This window comes from Dasypus novemcinctus, chromosome 24 (genome assembly GCF_030445035.2).
Source record: "Dasypus novemcinctus isolate mDasNov1 chromosome 24, mDasNov1.1.hap2, whole genome shotgun sequence".
NCBI lineage: Eukaryota > Metazoa > Chordata > Mammalia > Cingulata > Dasypodidae > Dasypus > Dasypus novemcinctus.
This window is the reverse complement of record NC_080696.1, coordinates 27792801-27812302: the sequence shown is the minus strand read 5'-3', so window position 1 is coordinate 27812302 and position 19502 is coordinate 27792801. Positions and strand designations below refer to the sequence as shown.

General features: G+C 38.3%; 1 non-coding gene and 1 pseudogene across 1 annotated transcript; one reads left to right on the top strand and one right to left on the bottom strand.

Moving 5' to 3' along the window:
- Positions 1-561: 561 nt before the first annotated feature.
- LOC111760426 (small nucleolar RNA SNORA16B/SNORA16A family) lies at positions 562-696 on the bottom strand. Its single transcript, XR_002794115.1, has one exon. It is a non-coding gene; the product is annotated as a small nucleolar RNA SNORA16B/SNORA16A family (small nucleolar RNA).
- A 627-nt stretch (positions 697-1323) lies between these two features.
- Positions 1324-2250, top strand: LOC105744660 (olfactory receptor 5W2-like; annotated as a pseudogene).
- The last annotated feature ends 17252 nt before the right edge of the window (positions 2251-19502 follow it).

Genomic DNA, 19502 nt, shown 5'->3' with positions numbered 1-19502 from the left:
AAAAGACCAATGAAATCAGAGGACTTTCACTTCCTCACTTTAAAGAATATTACTAAGCTACAGTGATAAAAACAACATGTTAATGGCATGAAGAAAGACATACTGACCAAAGGAACTGAATTGAGAACTCAGTATTAGACCTTCACATATACCATCAAGTGATTCTCCCCCATAGATTAGTCTTTTATTGGTCACCAACATGCCAGACATAAGGAATACAAGCACTCAGCAAAAAGGAAAAGGACTGTGCTTGCTGTGTTCACATTTTCCACCTAAAAATCAGCAAGGTGTCTCTTAGCATGCCTCTTCCTACATATTTCTCCCAGCTCTAGGTCCATAATCATAGCTGAGGATAGTTTTCTAGGTTACAGATATCTGCTCCAGCAATAAACTGGCATCTTCAGACTTGTTAACACAATGTGGAAACTCAGGGGTAATCAGCTCCTGAAGATCCTGCCTTTCAACACCTGGTCATAATCGCTGGAATCCTCTCTCCCTTGATAGACCACAATCATCTTAGATTCTTCATTCAGAAGAGCTGAGAAATGGCATATACAATGGAAATGGTCATTCCCAAATTGTTGCAGATCATTTACAGCAAACAGAATGGAAACCATCAGGGAAAAATGTCATTCTGGGCTCCTTATTGACCATAGTAGTTATGTAGAAGTAGCTGCAGATTCTATGCCATCAATTCCTTTTTGACAATGTTGTCAAACTCAGCAAGCTGGGACAGAACAATCTATTTGATAAATGTCACTGGGAGAACTAGATATCCATATTCAAAAGAAAGAAAAATAACCCATATCTTACATCTTATACAAAAATCAACTCAAAATAGATCAAGAACATAAGTAGAAGTGCTACAACCATATAACTCCTAGAAGAAAATAGAGGGAAACATCTTCAAGATAAATGTGGCCATGTTTAAGTCCAATTCTGTATTTATTTTCAAATATATGAGATGTTTAGTATTGTAATTTCTGGTCTTGTCTATCTAACTTCGATGTTACTTTAGTATCATTGTGTTCTGTAATCAGCTTTTAGTTCAGTAAAATCTATTGCCTTTCTTATGAATAACATCAAGATTTAGAATAAAAATTTCCCAATTCCTGTCTCACACCTTTTTGATATCCCTATGAGAAAATAATGCCTCTTTAAAAGTGCTACATAACCTGGTAGTTTTGAAGATCAAAAGAAAATTCAGGAAACAAATCACTTTCTGCTTTACAAATAATAGCTTGTGGATGCCCAGATAGTTAACTGTGGATCTACTATTTTCTTCATCATTTTTGCAATAGTTTGGTATAAGAGCAAAGAAGAATGAAGAGGGAAAATTGCTCCTCCTTAATTGAATTCATTTTCTCAGGAATAACTACTAACTCTGAGATTAAAGGGCCCCCAGTCACCATACTTCTAGTTGTTTATCTCATTAATACTCTGGCAAACCTTGGAATGATCATTATAATGAGGTTGGATTACCAGCTTCACACACCAATGTACTTTTTCCTCAGCCACCTCTCCTTCTGTGACCTCTATTATTCTACCACAACTGGGCCCAAGATGCTAGTGGACCTCTTTGCCAAGAACAAATCAATTCTTTTTTTATGGTTGTGTTCTGCAATTCTTCACTTTCTGTATCTTAGTAGATGCTGAGTGTCTCCTGCTGGCAATGATGGCCTTTGATAAGTACAAGGCCATTAGCAACCCCTTGCTCTATACAGTCAACATGCCCAGCAGGGTATGCTCCATGCTCATGGCTGGGGTTTACCTTGTAGGAATGGTGGATGCTTGGGCACAAATGACATTAGCTTTCTGCTTATGTTTCTGTGGGTCAAATAAGGGTATTTCTTCTGTGATTTACTTCCTCTTCTACGGCTATCTTGCTCAAATACACAGGTCAATGAGTTAGTGATATTCATCCTTTCTGGCTTCTTTAGACTGACTACCATTTCAGTAGTTATAGAGTCTTGCTGTTATATCATCCTATCAGTTTTAAAGATCCACTCGGCTCAGGGGAGATTCAAAGCTTTTTCTACCTGCACATCCCACTTTACTGCTGTTGCAATTTTCCAATAAACTATGCTCATTGTGTATTTCCATCCCAGTTCTTCTTAATCCCTAGAACAAGACAAGATGAACTCATTGTTTTATACCCTTGTGATTCCCATGTTAAATGCTGTGAATTTTAGCTTATGGGATAAAAATGTGGAAGAGGCCATGGAAATAAAAAATAAATGGTGGTTTTAAATATCTATGTTAAATAATACATGTATTAATGTGTATGTATATACCTGTGGTTATATGACAAAATTATATGATTATAAATGAGAAATAAGTTGCCTAAAATAGTCATTTAAAAAATTTTTTTTGGTAATAATTTCCAGTCATAGCAAAATTTTTCACTTTCCTAAATGGATACATTACGTTAGAGATCCTAAATTTATATATGGTACTTCTACTTTGTGAAATATTAACTGAGGCTTCTTGTTATGTCTAATTTATTCTTTGCTAATTTATATACTATTTTAAATATTTTAAGATACACTGAATGTTTACTAAGTCTCTGTTGTACATTTAGGTGTTTAATATTTCATGGTGAATCCAGTGGTCTTACAATTATGAATATTATAAAGAGTGGAAACTAGCAATCAATACTTAATTAAGCATAAACATAATTAGTAAATGCCTCAAATAATCATGAAGTATAAAGACTGGGTGCTATAAATCCAAAACAACTTGTCTGAATTTCATATGTAGAGAAGGCAAACTTCCCTGAAAGGAGAAATTCTGTCTTAGCTCTAAAAGGTGAGAAATGATTTAACGTAGAAAGAGGAAAGGATTATAGTGAAATAGACTGGTAATTAGAGAGGACTTGAGGAGGTCTACACTTTCCTTTAAAGAAAAAATAGTGTCCAAAAAACTTAAGTTATAAAGAACAAAGGGAAACAACAACAACAAAAAGAACAAAGGGAAGGCCTCAGAAAGCACATCCTTGAATGGTAATTCTTAATTCCTCCATTACTTAATCCAGAAAGCTTCCCTTCCCTTCTTCCCCATTCTGAGCCAGGAAAATATACTCCATTTGGATTCACAAACAGCCTTCTCCTCAGGGCTTTTTAAAAATATTATTCTGTTTATTAAATAGTTTACTTCAATGGGATTGTGAACATTTTGTGCTCAAGATCTGAGTGCTTCAATTCTCTTATCCAAAGATTCTGCACCATGTCTGGGAAACAAAATGGAAAATAAACAAGTGATAAAATCAAAACCTCAGTAATATTTAATTGCTCATTAGTGGCTTGTCAAGACAAAATTGAGTGTATATATGAGCCCTTAATACATATATTTTATAATTTGTAAAAAAGTACATATATTGGTTGTGGATACTGAGGGCTATAGATATATGTAGAAATGCACATTAATTATTTACGGGTATAAAAAGGATTCATCAATGTAATTTCTTGATATTTGCCTACTTTATCTGGCTGTGTTCTACTTTTCTGGTAGCCAAGGCACTGAATCACTTTGATAAGAAAACGTGAGAGAGAAGGAGAGGCAAGATGGTGGCTGCGTGAGCTTGCCTGGTAGTGTCTCTGCAGGGGGCGGCTGGGCAGCGTTGAAGGCTCTTTAGGACTGCGCTGTTTCGGGGATTTTTGCTGGTTGGAAGGTGTCTGGACGTCAATTCAGTGGGAAGGTAACAGAGAGGATACGTCTATAATATATAAACGGAGGTCCCAGCTGGGCACGGGAAGTTCCCTCCTTGGGTGGGCAGAGCCGCGGTAGCGGGCGCTCTTGCAGCTCCGGAGCAGCGGCGGCCAGGGGTTTTTGTTTTTTTTTTCCTCTTTCTGGAGGCTTTGCGGTGCTGAGAAATTCGCGGATACTGGGCTGGCTGGTGAGGGATTGTTGGGACAAGACTCCTTAGCAGATTGATTTGGGGAGACAGACGGTGTTTTCTTGTGAAGTGGGGGACGTTTTGGTCGCCGGACAGGGGGGGAAGCACTTCCGCCTGGAGCCCCATCCCCACAGGTCCGGCTGCAGATCTGCAACGGAATTGGATTTTGAGCAATAAGGGGACACAATTGGGAGACTGTTGTAGGGTGCAGTGAGGGAGGAGGACACGTCTGGAAGCTGATTGGGGAATATTTTGCGAAGTTTGGGATTTCGGATCTTAGAGTCTGTTTTCCGCGTTTCCAGCTGAAGCCCACCCCACCCGGTGGGGCTTGGGATCGGGGTCATTGAACTGGCCGTGGTGTAGAGGCGCCCTCAAGTGGCCGTTGCGTGGGAGCACAGGGAGCGAGCTGTCCAAAGGCTGATACCCTGAGGTGTAGGTGAATTTCAGGGATCAGACATTCAATATAGAATTCGTGGATCTGGCTTCCCCCACGGGGCTGGCACCCAGCTACGGGGATCCCTGAGGGCTGTGTTGCACTGCGGGGCTCCTAAGCTTTCCGTGGACCAGATTTGAGGTTCCCAGGTCTGGGTCCCCTGGACTCTGGCGGTCCACACCCCAGACTCACACCTCTTGAGTCTTCAGTGTCTCAGACTTTCCACCCCTGAATCCATCACGCTCTGGGGTCTACCTGGGATCCTTGAGTGCTCTGGACCTTAACGTTTGTGTTTTATCTATATTGGTTCATATTGTTTTGTTTTTATTTTCACTTTATCTTATTTTTTACTCTTTTTGACGCCCTGATTGCTAATATTGCATTATCCCTTAGTCTTTTCTCCTAGCATGTCCCCCAAAGTCCTTTTTTTTTAATACAGTTATTTAGGGGTTTTTTTGGTTGTTGTCTTAGATAGTGTTGCAATTGTGACACGTGTATACCTGTATCACTCTTCCCCCTATCTGTTCCCCACCGTTTGCTTATCCTCTTTTTCTTTCTTCCTTTCTACTTGTCTTTCTTTTTTTCTTTATTATCATTAGTTTTTTTTTCGGTTTTCTCTTTCTCTCTTGTCCCTCATTTTCCACTTATTTTATTTTAATTCAAGTACACAATAGGTGCTACAGGGAACACCTCACATTTGCTGGGTTTTCCCATCCTCCACTGCCTCATTTTTGTGTGAACTGATTTAGGTTACCTACACTATCCCCCTTCCCCTGCATCTTGATATCCACTATCATCTACTGTCTCTACTATATTCCACCCCCCACCTCCCATTCTTTGATCCACAAAGTGTCTAACTCTTAATTTCTAATACCTTTGTTCTGTTTTCTGTCTTTTATCCACTCTAGAAACTATTACCTTTCTTTTCTTTTTCCCTCTCTCATGAAAACAATAGCTTTGTAGTTCATACCATATTCCGCCCATATTCAGTCATCTACTTCATAAAAGGTACTCTACCTACAGCTATAACTCTATACAATCTACATGAATCTAACCTCCATCCTCCCAGATCTCATATTCTTGCTTTGTTAACATTCATTACTAATACTACTTTACACTTTTCCCTTGCTGACACAATTGCCTTTCCCCAACACTAATACTTTCTTCTAAAGTGAACTTAACCAACAACAAGTAACTTGAATAAGAAGAAAAAAGTGACAAAAAGAAGATATAACACCTATGCAAAAATAACAACTAATTAACCTCCAAAAGCAGACAAAGAAGCTAAGGAACTGATTAAATTCGTCAAAATAAAGAGATGATCAGAAAGCAACAAAAATCTACAAACCAAACCAATAATCAGGAAAACATGACTGAATCCAATCAACAAACCAATAATCACGAAGGGGAGCAAAACTTGGCACAAGCAATGAAAGAACTCAGAACATTTATCACCGACAAATTTGATGCAGTAATGAAAGAGGTTAACAACATGAAGACATCACTTGGAGGGGGAATTGCAGACATACGCAAAAACATAACAGATATGATGGGAATGAACACCACAGTTCAAGAAATCAAAAATACACTTGCAGCAAATATCAGCAGACTAGAAGAGACAGAGCAGAGAATTAGTGATGTGGAAGACAGTACCTCAGAAATCAAACAGATAGTAGAAGGGGTCAATAAGAAGATAGAAAAAATCCAATTAGGATTTAGGGACCTGAATGACAATGCAAAACGCTCAAACATACGTATTATAGGCATTCCAGAAGGTGAAGAGAAGGGAAAGGGGTCAGAAGGAGTGTTGCAGGAAATAATGGCTGAAAACTTCCCAAATCTACTGAAAGAGACAGATGTACATATCCAAGAAGCACAGCACACTCCACAAGTCATAAACCCCAACAGGCCCACCCCAAGACATATACTTATCAAATTATCCAAAGCTCAAGACAAAGAGAAAATCCTAAAAGCAGCAAGAGAAAAGAAAACCATCACATACAAGGGAAGCTCAATTAGATTAAGTGCTGATTTCTCTTCTGAAACCATGGAGGCAAGAAGACAGTGGTACGATATAGTCAAGGTACTAAAGGAAAAAAACTTCCAACCAAGAATACTCTATCCAGCTAAACTAGCATTCAAACATGAAGGAGAGTTCAAAATATTCACAGACAAACAGAAACTGAAAGAGTATACAAACAAGAAACCTCCCCTTCAAGAAATTCTAAAGGGAGTTCTGCAGGAAGAAAGGAAAAAACAGGAAAGGCAAAGTTGGAGGAGAGTATAAGACCAACAACAACAACAAAAAAGACAAAAAAAATATACAAACAAAATATGACAAACACAAATCCAATCAAAATATGGCTAACACAAATAATTCCTTGATAGTAATAACACTGAATGTCAACGGATTAAACTCACCTATCAAAAGATTCAGACTGGGACATTGGATAAGGAAATATGACCCATCCATATGCTGTCTACAAGAGACACATCTTAGACCCAGAGACGCATGGAGATTGAAAGTGAATGGCTGGAAAACAATCATACAAGCTAACAATAACCAAAAAAAGGCAGGAGTAGCTATATTAATATCAGACAAAATAGACTTTAAATGTGAAACAATTGTGAGAGACAAAGAAGGATACTACATTTTAGTGAAAGGGAAAATCTGTCAAGAAGATCGAACAATCATAAATATCTATGCCCCTAACAAGGGTGCCTCTAAATACGTCAGGCAAACGCTGGAAAAACTAAGTGAAAGAATAGATACATCTACACTTATAGTGGGGGATTTTAATACACCACTATCAACTCTGGACAGAACATCTCAAAAGAGAATCACCAAAGAAACAAAACATCTGAATAGTATATTAGAGGAGCTCGATCTAATAGACATATATAGATCGCTACACCCAAACACAGCAGGATATACATTTTTCTCAAGCGCACATGGATCATTCTCCAAGATAGATCATATGCTAGGCCACAAAGAAAGGCTGAACGAATTCAGAAAGATTGAAATCATACAAAACATTATCTCTGACCACAGTGGAGTCAAGCTGGAGATTTGCAAGGGACAGAAGCCCAGATTTCACACCACGATTTGGAAATTAAACAGCACACTCTTAGAAAAACAGTGGGTCAAAGAGGAAATCTCAAAAGAAACCAATGACTACCTTGAAACAAATGATAATGATAACACAACATACCAAAATTTATGGGATGCAGCAAAAGCAGTACTGAGAGGGAAGTTTATAGCCATAAATTCATATATCAAAAAAGAAGAAAGAGCAAAAAGTGAAGAACTAACTGCACATTTGAAGGAATTAGAAAAACAACAACAAAGTAGCCCAACAGGAAGAAGAAGGAAGGAAATAACAAAGATAAGAGCAGAACTAAATGAAATACAAAATAAGAAAGCACTTGAACAGATAAACAAGGCCAAGAGCTGGTTTTTTGAGAAGATTAACAAAATTGACAAACCTTTAGCGAGACTAACAAAGAAAAAAAGAGAGAAGATGCAAATACACAAAATAAGAAATGAGAAAGGCGATATCACCACTGACCCCACAGAAATAAAGACTATCATAAGAGGATATTTTGAAAAACTATATTCCAACAAAAATGACAATCTAGAGGAAATGGACAAATTCCTAGAAACACATAAGCAGCCCATATTGACGAAAGAAGAAATTGATGATCTTAACAAACCAATCACAAGCAGAGAGATAGAATTTGTTATCAAAAATCTCCCAACTAAGAAGAGCCCAGGGCCAGATGGCTTCACAGGTGAATTCTACAAAACATTCCGGAAAGAACTGACACCAATCCTGCTGAAACTATTCCAAAACATCGAAATGGAAAGAACATTACCCAACTCCTTCTATGATGCCAACATTACCCTAGTACCAAAGCCAAACAAAGACAGCACAAGAAAGGAAAATTACAGACCAATTTCTCTAATGAACCTAGATGCAAAAATACTTAACAAAATACTTGCTAATCGTATTCAACAACACATTAAACGTATTATACACCACGACCAAGTGGGATTCATCCCAGGTATGCAAGGATGGTTCAACATAAGAAAATCAATCAACGTAATACACCATATAAACAGATTGAAGGAAAAAAATCACATGATTATATCTATTGATGCAGAAAAAGCATTTGACAAAATACAGCACCCTTTCTTGATAAAAACACTCCAAAAGATTGGAATACAAGGGAATTTTTTGAACATGATAAAGAGTATATATGAAAAACCTAAAGCCAATATTGTTTACAATGGAGAAATCCTAGACTCCTTCCCTCTAAACTCAGGAACAAGACAAGGATGCCCACTGTCTCCGCTCCTATTTAATATTGTCTTAGAAGTACTTGCACGAGCACTGAGGCAAGAACCAGAAATAAAAGGCATTCAAATTGGAAAGGAAGAAGTCAAAATTTCATTATTTGCAGATGACATGATCCTATACATACATGTAGATCCTGAGAGATCTACAACGAAGATTCTAGAACTCATAAATGAGTTTAGTAAAGTCGCAGGTTATAAGATCAATGCGCAAAAATCAGTAGCATTTCTGTACACCAATAATGAGCAAGATCAGGAGGAAATCAAGAAACAAATACCATTCACAATAGTAAATAAAAAAATCAAATACTTAGGAATAAATTTAACTAAAGAGGTAAAGAACTTATACAACGAGAATTATACAAGATTGTTCAAGGAAATCAAAGAAGACCTAAATAAATGGAAGACTATTCCTTGTTCATGGATAGGAAGACTGAACATTATTAAGATGTCTATCCTACCAAAACTGATCTATACATTCAATGCAATCCCAATAAAAATCAACGCAGCCTTCTTTAAGGAACTAGAAAAACTAACTATGAAATTTATTTGGAAAGGAAAGAGACCGTGAATAGCCAAAGACATACTGAAAAAGAAAAACGAAATTGGAGGAATCACACTACCTGACTTCAAAACATACTACAAAGCTACGGTGGTGAAAACAGCATGGTATTGGCATAAGGAGAGAAACATAGACCAATGGAATCGAATTGAAAGCTCTGATATAGAACCTCACATATACAGCCACATAATATTCGATAAAGCCACCAAACCCTCTCAATTGGGAGAGAGTGGCCTATTCAACAAATGGTGTCTGGAGAACTGGATAGCCATATGTAGAAGAATGAAAGAAGATTACCATCTCACACCTTATACAAAGATCAACTCAAGATGGATCAAAGACCTAAATATAAGAGCCAAGACCATAAAAACCTTAGAAAGCAGTGTAGGGAAACATCTACAGGACCCTGTAATAGGAAATGGATTTATGAATATCTCACCAAAAGCACGAGCAGCAAAAGAACTAATAGATAAATGGGACTTCCTCAAAATTAAAGCCTTCTGCACCTCAAAGGAGTTTGTCAAGAAAGTAAAAAGGGAGCCCACACAGTGGGAGAAAATATTTGGCAATCATATATCTGATAAGAAACTTATAACTTGCATATATAAAGAACTCCTATATCTTGAAAATAAAAAGATAAACAACCCATTTAAAAAATGGGAAAAAGACTTAAACAGACACTTCTCCGAAGAAGAAATACAAATGGCAAGAAAGCACATGAAAAAATGTTCCAAATCTCTAGCTATCAGGGAAATGCAAATCAAAACTACAATGAGATACCATCTTACACCCATAAGATTGGCAGCTATGAAAAAAAACAGAAGAATACAAGTGCTGGAGAGGATGTGAAGGAAGGGGAACACTCATCCACTGCTGGTGGGAATGCGGAAGGATCCAACCATTCTGGAGGACAGTATGGCGGTTTCTCAAATAACTAGCCATAGATTTGCCATATGACCCAGCAATACCACTGCTGGGTATATACCCAGCAGAACTGAAAACAAGGACACAAACCGATATATGTACACCAATGTTCATAGCAGCATTGTTCACTATTGCCAAAAGTTGGAATCAACCCAAATGCCCATCAACAGATGAGTGGATCAATAAAATGTGGTATATACACACAATGGAATACTACTCGGCTGTAAGAACAAACACACTACAAACACATGTGATAACATGGATGAATCTTGAGAACCTTATGTTGAGTGAAGCAACCCAGACATTGAAGGACAAATACTACATGACCTCAATGATATGAAATAAACAAGCTGCCCTAGATAGCAAGAGACTGAACGATAGGCTTACAGGAAATCGGAGGGTGGAGGAAGGATATGAGCCGATGTCTGCAGGGGTGGAATTTAAGACGAGATGGTGGTAAGTATGAACACAAAGAAGAGATAAAAGGGGGGCAAGGGGTTGCCTTTGGTTGGGGCTTTACGGGTTTGAGGGTGGCTGGGAAGGGATGGTTGGGTAACGTTGCCCAAAAGTGGGGGGTGGGAGGGGTAGCATACAAACACAGGAGAGGGTCAGGTGTTGGTGGAGAGTAAAATGCCGAGAAAATCATATCAAAATATAATAAAGAGGGTTACCTGTTTAGAATGCTCGGAGGGGAGGGTCTGATGCAGGACGGGCTCTTGGGGAATGCCTAAATGCTCATTCTGGCAGAGTGGGTGACACCATGGGGTAGAATCCCAAGTAGTGAGAGTGGGGGTGGACCCACATCCTGGGGAGGACTAATGCCACCAAATAGAGGGAACTGTATCCCTCGAGAGAAAGGGTGGCTCCCAGGGCATTGGGGCAGTTGAGCAAGTTAGGCCCTGAACACTATTCCATCTATTTCTGGAAGTGGCTCCTCAGGAAACGGAGGTTGGCTGTCACTGTGGGCACCAAGGTGGAAGGGAAAATGGACGTTAAATGTGTGGAACCAAAATAAAAGGGGGGCAAGAGAGGAGTTTTTTGAGAGTACACAAGGATGGATATAAAACATGTAATATTACACCATAACATATAGGAGATGACAGACTGATAATGTAAACCATAATGTAAAACATAGGATAACTAAAAATGTAAAGAACTGTGTATCCTAAAGTATGCACCATAATGTAAGCACAGATATTACCTTGTTAGAAAGCTAATACCTCAGACTCTGTACATCACCTTAAGTAAATATGATGTGAATAGGGCGTAAGAGTATCGCTGTGGAAGGAAAAAGGTTTTGTGGTGGATGTATGGGAGTGCTGTATATTATATATATGCATTGCTGTGGTCTAGGACTCCTGTGAAGAAATGCTGAATAATTAGGGGGGGGGAAAAAAAAAAAAAGGATAGGATGTGGAATTTTTTCAAGTCAACATTCTTTATCTAAGTTCTTTATCTAACTTTATCCAAGTTCTTTATCTATCCTTTAAGCCCATCGCTATATGCCATTCCCTAGTAAGGGACCATGACATTATATTGGGCTTCAAATTTCGGGGAGCTCTGGAACACAGAGTGTTTCAACAATGGCAATGGAGGGATACTGGTATGGGATACCAATGACAGGTGATATATGGCTGACAGGGAGCTGTACAGAACATATATCCAGGGGGCATCGTAATGATTGGATATACTCATAGTGGCAACAATTAAAAACCACAGCAGGGGGGGTACTGGGTTCCTGGCCAGTGGTGCTTTGTCGCGGTCCCTAGGGGAGCAGCGACAGTCTCCCAGGTACAGCGGCGGGGACCTGGAGGGAGTGAGGGTTCAACAGTGAGCCCCTGATGCTAATGACTATGCTTGTGAGCTGATAAACCTAAAATAAGAACAAGGCCTAGAGCAACATTGTGCCTGGGAATTTCCTCCTGTCAGCCTTCATGTTACTCAAATGTGGCCAGTCTCGAAGCCAAACTCAGCATGTTAATGCAATGCCTTCCCTCCAGCGTGGGACATGACACCCGGGGACGAGCCTCCCTGGCAACGAGGGACCACTATCAAATACCAACTGATGATGCAACTGGAAAAGGACCTTATACAGAAGGTTCAATGCGGATCAGCAGAATATCCATGTCTACATAAAATAACATGACTTTAAAATGCTGTTTGACCTAATGTAAGGGGGAAATGGAAAGGAGAAATGAGTTTATATGGCTACGAGTTTCTAAAAAAGAGTCTGGAGGCTGGCAGAAGGATTGCCCTCATGCACAACTGAGCAGAGTCAGAGAGACAGATAAAGCAGATACAACCCCTAGATATTGGTTCCTTTGAAGGCTAAAGAGACCCATGAGAGTTATGGCCATGGCCAATGGGGTTAACTACCAGGGCAGATGGCCCCTCTTTGGAAATGGTGTTTATGTGTGATGAATCTGGACTCAGATGGGATCTCCCTTCATAAGACTTTCATGCTAATGTGCTGGAGGTGCAGTTAACGTTGGGATTTAAGGTATATTTAGGGGATTTGAATCTCTGGACTGACAATGTGATAGCCAGGTCCTGAGCCTCAACAGACTCCAGCACCTACAATCTGATTTATTGGACTTACCACACTCAGCTAAGATGGAGTTGAAGAAGGACAATCACCACACCATGGAGCCTAGAGTGATTACAACTGAAAATGGGAGGATTGCATCCAGCATCCATGTGGAATTTGAGCCTCCTCTTGACATAGAGGTGCAATGGACACAACCAATCCAATGTCCACATAGAAGAGGTGGTATTGGATTGAGAAAAGTGGACATGGTGGACGAAGGGTATGGGGAAAGGCAGGAAGAGATGAGAGGTGGAGGTGTCTTTGGGACATGGAGCTGCCCTGGATGGTGCCTCAGAGGCAATCACCGGACATTGTAAATCCTCACAGGGCCCACTGGATGGAATGGAGGAGAGTATGGGCCATGATGTGGACCATTGACTATGAGGTGCAGAGGTGCCCAAAGATGTACTTACCAAATCCAATGGATGTGTCATGATGATGGGAACGAGTGTTTTGGGGGGGAGAGGGGGGGGTGGGGGAGTGGGGTTGAATGGGACCTCACATATATATTTTTGATGTAATATTATTACAAAGTCAATAAAAAAAAAAAAAGAAAACGTGAATATGGGCATATATGAGAAAACATGAATGGCCATAGAGGACTCAAGAACATTCCTAATTATACATTATAATTGAACAAGCTAAACATTACTTACTTTAGGCTTTTATCATTGTACTGTAAAAATGTTCTGTGTGAAAACATTTCAGAATGGGAGTAAAGCCAAAGCTCTCCCCTGATTTTCAATTTGGCATCTCTTTAAGGAAAACAGGAACTTGTTCATGGAAATATAAGAGCAGAAACTGCCTATGGAGCATGCTTGTTTAGACAAATAGCTCTAAAGGTTTCCTCCTCTCCCATATTTTCTCAAATAATCTATAATGTGTTAGAATTGTTTCTTATGAGCAGTAACATTGCAGACACTGTGTTTAAAAACTAAAATATTAAAGTCCAAATAATTGCAGGGGAACAGTGGACTGCCACTAATTTGGAACATGGAAATATGGCACCCAATTAAATAATCTCCTTTCTGTATGACATCATATATTACTGACTCTAAAGACTGATTGGATTTCCATATTGTCCTTTTTTATTAACCCTAGTTGGTATGACCTAAAGTTAGGGAAATTTTAAGCCCTATAAATGGATGATCAAAAATTGGACTGGCAAATTTGATATTGTGTTTCTGTAACTGAGGGTTAAGAATTAACACATGAGTATGATTACTGAATTCTTATATAGATGCCTTTTTACATTTTAGTATATTGTAGAATAGAAAACAGTGCATACTTGGAATTACTGAAACTTGCTGAACTAGAATCCAGATACCTTGATCTCTGATGAGGATTGAACAACTATATAATCTTTATCTTGAGACTGTAAAAGCCTGTGAATGACTCCCTTTTGAAGCCCCCATCCTGCTTTACAACTTCAAAGTCTTATGATCACTACAGAACCCCTTAATAAATATTAATGAAGGAAACTCTGTTAGCCAATTATTCATTAAACCTGCCTGTCTTTGGATACTATAAAACAATCAGAATTTTTCCAGTTTAGAGGGACTCATTTTAGGCCATTAGGTTATTTGTTCTCCTTGGTATGTGTTGCCAACAAACTCTTCTTTCTTTGAAAATACAATGTTTCAAGAATTGGTCACTGTGAAATGTATCCAGCAAAGAATCTCGCTTTTGCTCAATATAACTTTCTCTACATTAATTGTGCAAGTAGTGGTTGACTAATCAGTTATTGGGAATAATTTTAGGAGGTTTATGACTCAAGAGTTTGGGAAAATGTTATGCAGTGGCCTTTCTACCTCGGAATTCTAAAGACCTTGTAGGAAAATAACAACAAAAGGATTTAATGTATTTTAACCTGTTTCTTCATTCCCCAATAGTCACTTTCTTCTGTTTCTTTCCTTCACACCACTCCCACTGACTAATGGAATTTCTTCAAAATATGATATTAACAGTAAGTTCTAATAGTGAGTTAATATTTCAGGCATCTTCTTTTATCAATAATCCTTTCTTAAGCCTTGCCACTGAAATCCCTAAACATAGGAATGGAATGGTAATGGTAGATTGGTTATATGTATAAAACAGCAAATAGATGGATATATAATGGTGATTCCCTGCTTAACCACATTTGTAATAATAGAGCAGTAATAACACTTAGTGATGCAGTTAGGGAGAAGTAGGCATTAAAATCAGAAGTTGCAACTTTATCTCCCTTGAAGAAATCCTTCTTCAGGAAGATGAGATAAACCAGGTGCCAAGTGGGACACAAACCACTGTGACCTTTAACAATTATGCTTCCTTGCTAGACTTCAGTTCTTTCTCTGTAAAAGAGGGGCTCAAATTCTTTTATTATTCTTCTTATTATTAAATTTTAAAGAAGGCTTAGATTATATAAATGTTACATAAAAATATAGGGGATTCCCATATGCCCCACTCCTGACACACACATTCCCACATTACCAACACCCTTCATTAGTATGGTACATTGGTTACAGTTGATAAACACATATTGAAGCATTGCTACTAACTATGGAGTATAGCTTCATTGTAGTTTACACTCTGTCCTGAATAATTTTGTAGGTTATGATAAAATATATAATGGCCTGTATCTGTCATTGCAATGTTATGTAGGACAATTCAAATGTCCCCAAAATGCCCCCATATTCCACCTATTCTTTCCCTTCTGTCCTCTTGGAACCTCTTGTGGCCACTGCCTATACATCAATGATAAAAGTCCTTCTATTAGAATAATAATAAGTCTATAATAGAATATATATCAATGATAAAAGTCCTTCCATTAGAATAATAACAAGTCTGTAATAGAATAATAATGTCCACTTTAATCTTTGCTCATTCCCCAGTCTTGAGGATTTGGGCATGGTCATGCCAACTCTACTTTAACTGAGAGGGGAGTTAGATTGCACAGTGCTGATGGATGAAACTGTCTTGCTTGCAGTTGCAGACACACTCTGTTTCTTGGGATGGGTGTTGTCCATCATCATTTCCTTATTAGTTGTCCTTGATGAGCCCAATTAATTGGAGAGTATGTTTCGCAACTCTGTTGAGATTCAAGGCCCAACTGGCACATGATGGACCAAAGACTTAAGTTTCAGGAACATATATTTAACAAGTATATTGCTAATCACAGGTTCCAATAAAAGGGGCAGAAGAGTCATGTGTAGGAAAACTGTAAATGTTTCTAACTTTGTTACTCTGGGGAGCATAAATTCCAAAGTAAGGCCCACTGACAGGGTACAGAATTCCTGAACTTGTCTGCCCTGCTTAGTGTCTGGATGTCTCTAGAGCTCTCAGGAGACTTGCTGTTTGAGGTACTGTTTAGTGTGGTAGTCAATGAGATTTTGTTGAGACATGCACAAAATTTACCTCTGGAATGACCCACTGACTCACTTTGAAATCTCTTAGCCATAAAAAGTAATTTTCATTAATCATTTTCCCCCTTTTGGTCAAGGTCTTTTTCAGATTCATTGCTAGTTGGATGACAGGAAGGCTTTTCCCAGGGAGTCATGTCCCACACGAGGGACAGGGTGAGTGGATGGCAGTGCATTTATATGCTTAGTTTAACTTAGGGAGAGGCCACATTTGAGAAACAAGGAGGCTTTCAGGAGGTGACTCTTACACAATATATAATACAAGGCTTATGTTTCAATTTTACAAGAAATAGTTCATATGTACAATCATCAATATCAAGGGTCTGGTGTAATGGTCTGTCTTCCTTCATTAGGCACTGTCCTTTTACTTTAGGGGCTCTTGCCATCCTATTAGAGAGCATAACAGAACTCCCCAGGATGGGAATTCAATATTCCTTTGACTATTGTGTGGGTCTCCATGCACTGAGACAATGCAAAAGGGGCTCAATTTCAATTATCACTAAGGACCTTTCCAGCTGCCACCTTTTGTCTGTAGTATACCTATCAATATATTGCTGTTTAAACACATCCCACTATTGTACTGATATGACAAAAAAAAAAAAAAAAGACTTACTACACCTGTTTAAGAAAAGAATGATAGCTTATCTAGGCTGATTTGACCTGATATAACAATTATAATGATATCAGTGAGATAGTGGGATTATTACAAAGCCCAGTAATGTTAAACAAAGCCCTTTTAAATAGTCTCTTATTCACATTCCTACTTTCATAGACATTTCATAGAAGTAGATATCCAATTTCATTAACCTACAGTTAAATAAAAATTGAAACCTCCAAGCAGTACCACAACTCACCTACAGAATGACTAAAATGATGATTTTTACAACAATAATTGGCATAGACATGGAACTACTGTATTCTTACTCATTAGTAGGACAAGTGATAATTATCCTCTGTTTGGAAAGGTGTATGGCATTATCTACTATAGCTGGACATATATTTGACACAGAACCCAAAATTTGAACTCCTAGTTTAATATCCAAGAAATGAGTGAACATCCCCCAAAGGCAAGTACAAAAATGTTCATGGTAGCATTATTTGCAAGACTATAAAACTGAAATCAGGCCAAATTTCTGTCAATACATTGATTCAGAGTTGATGATTTTTTTAAGCATTGGATACAAAATATTTTAAGCTTTTTAGGCTATAAAGCCCCTGACACAGGCAACCAAGTCTGCACCTGCATCCCAACAACCAAAGAATTGGGTTGACTATGTTTCAATGCATTTTCATGGGCCATAGTTCACTGATCCCAGTTCCTCAAATAATATCCTATGGTATGCTGTACATTGAACATAGTATTGAGAACGAATAAACTAACATGACAAACATTTGAGGAATATATTTGAGGAATCTCACAAATATAAGCTATAGTGAAAGAAGCCAGAAATAATTGTATGCAAACACCTTGATTTCACTTTCACATGGTTACAAATATGCAAACGAATCTATTATATTAGACATGGATTTGTGATGTGGTGTGTGGATGATTTCTGAGCTGTTTAGTAAGTCCTGTTTTATAGTCTGGGTTCTGAGTACAGGGATATATTCATTTCTGAAAATTGACTTCATATATACTAATTATGTGATCATTTTCTAAAAGGCTTTCAAAAAAGTCTATTCACTGTCATATTGGGAGCAACTGGAGGATTTCAATATGATTTTTTCCATCTCTGGTAGTTTCTTATATATAGTATGTATTCAAATATATATTTTTATTTAATACAGTACACAATTTAGTAGAATGTCAATTAATAATTATGCTTTATGTTATTCAAAATGCATGCTGCCTTGCTTGAATAAAGATATATATATATATCAACGAAATGGACACATTCTATGTCAGTAGGGAGACATGTACTTTGGGATTAGTATCATGTAATGAACTCTGTTTTGTAACATTCCATGACTCAGGTCATCTTTTTTTTTTTAAGATTTATTTATTTATTTATTTCTCTCCCCTTCCCCCCACCCCAGTGGTTGTCTGTTCTTTGTGTCTATTTGCTGCGTCTTCTTTGTCCGCTTCTGTGTCAGCGGCACGGGAATCTGTGTTTCTTTTGGTTGCATCATCTTGCTGTGTCAGCTCTCCGAGTGTGCGGCACCATTCTGGGGCAGGCTGCACTTTCGCGCTGGGGGGCTCTCCTTATGGGGCACACTCCTTGTGCATGGGGCTCCCCTACGCGGGGGACACCCCTGCTTGGCACAGCACTCCTTGCGCGTCAGCACTGCACATGGGCCACCTCCGCATGGGAAGGAGGCCTGGGGATTGAACCGTAGACCTCCCATGTGGTAGACAGATGCCCTAACCACTGGGCCAAGTCCAGCACCAACTCAGGTCATCTTGTATGTAGACACTATTCTACATAGTATTATTTTAGTGACTGTTGAATCACCAAAAAAACCTTATAAATGGAATTTTTCTCATGTAGTCTTCTCTGATGCCTGAGTTCCCTTTAAAGACATTGATTTCAATTATAAAAGTGCCATTCTGAAGTACAAAGAAATCCCTTCGGAAGACCAATTAGCTTATCCAATGTGTAGCCATACAAGCTCAGGTTTCAATGGGGAGAAATGGAAGAAAGTTACTATATACGATATGTAGAGGCAGTCGCGTTTAGGAAGGTTATTCTGCAACCTGCTTGCACATAGTGTATCCTGAAGAAATTTGACACATCTAGAGGAGGAAAAGCACCTGAAGGGAAAATGAGCTTAGAAAATATCAGAAGAAGGTAAGCAAGGACAATTCCCTCTCCTCCAAATATGCCCTAGAGAAGTAGGTATGGTAGTAAACAAATCTTGTGGTTGCCTCGTAGGCAATTATTAATAATTACTAATGTGGTTTGACCTTTACCTCAACACTATTTTCACAGGAATATATTTGGTAATTTAGTATTGGGATCATCACACAAATAATGGCAATGAAATGGGAAAAGCATTAAAATTGTCATCTAAATCACTTCTCTCAAAATTAAATATATATTAGTTCCACTGATTTTATTCTGGCGAGGCTCCTAGCCTTACAGAAAGGAAGGTAAACAAGAAAAACAATAAAACCATGCTCCTTTTACTACCACCCAGTGTTTCAAAAGGAACAAGAAAACATCCTCATTGTACAAATACATAAAATAGTATATGCCTAATACAACTTACTTTTTTCTTACATTCAAATTTACATTGACTGGTTTAGTGGTAATTAAATTAATTGCATTAAGACATAAATTTGACTTTTGTATATTATCTTGATATATAAATGTAGAGTAGATGTTTAATGAGCACATAGCAA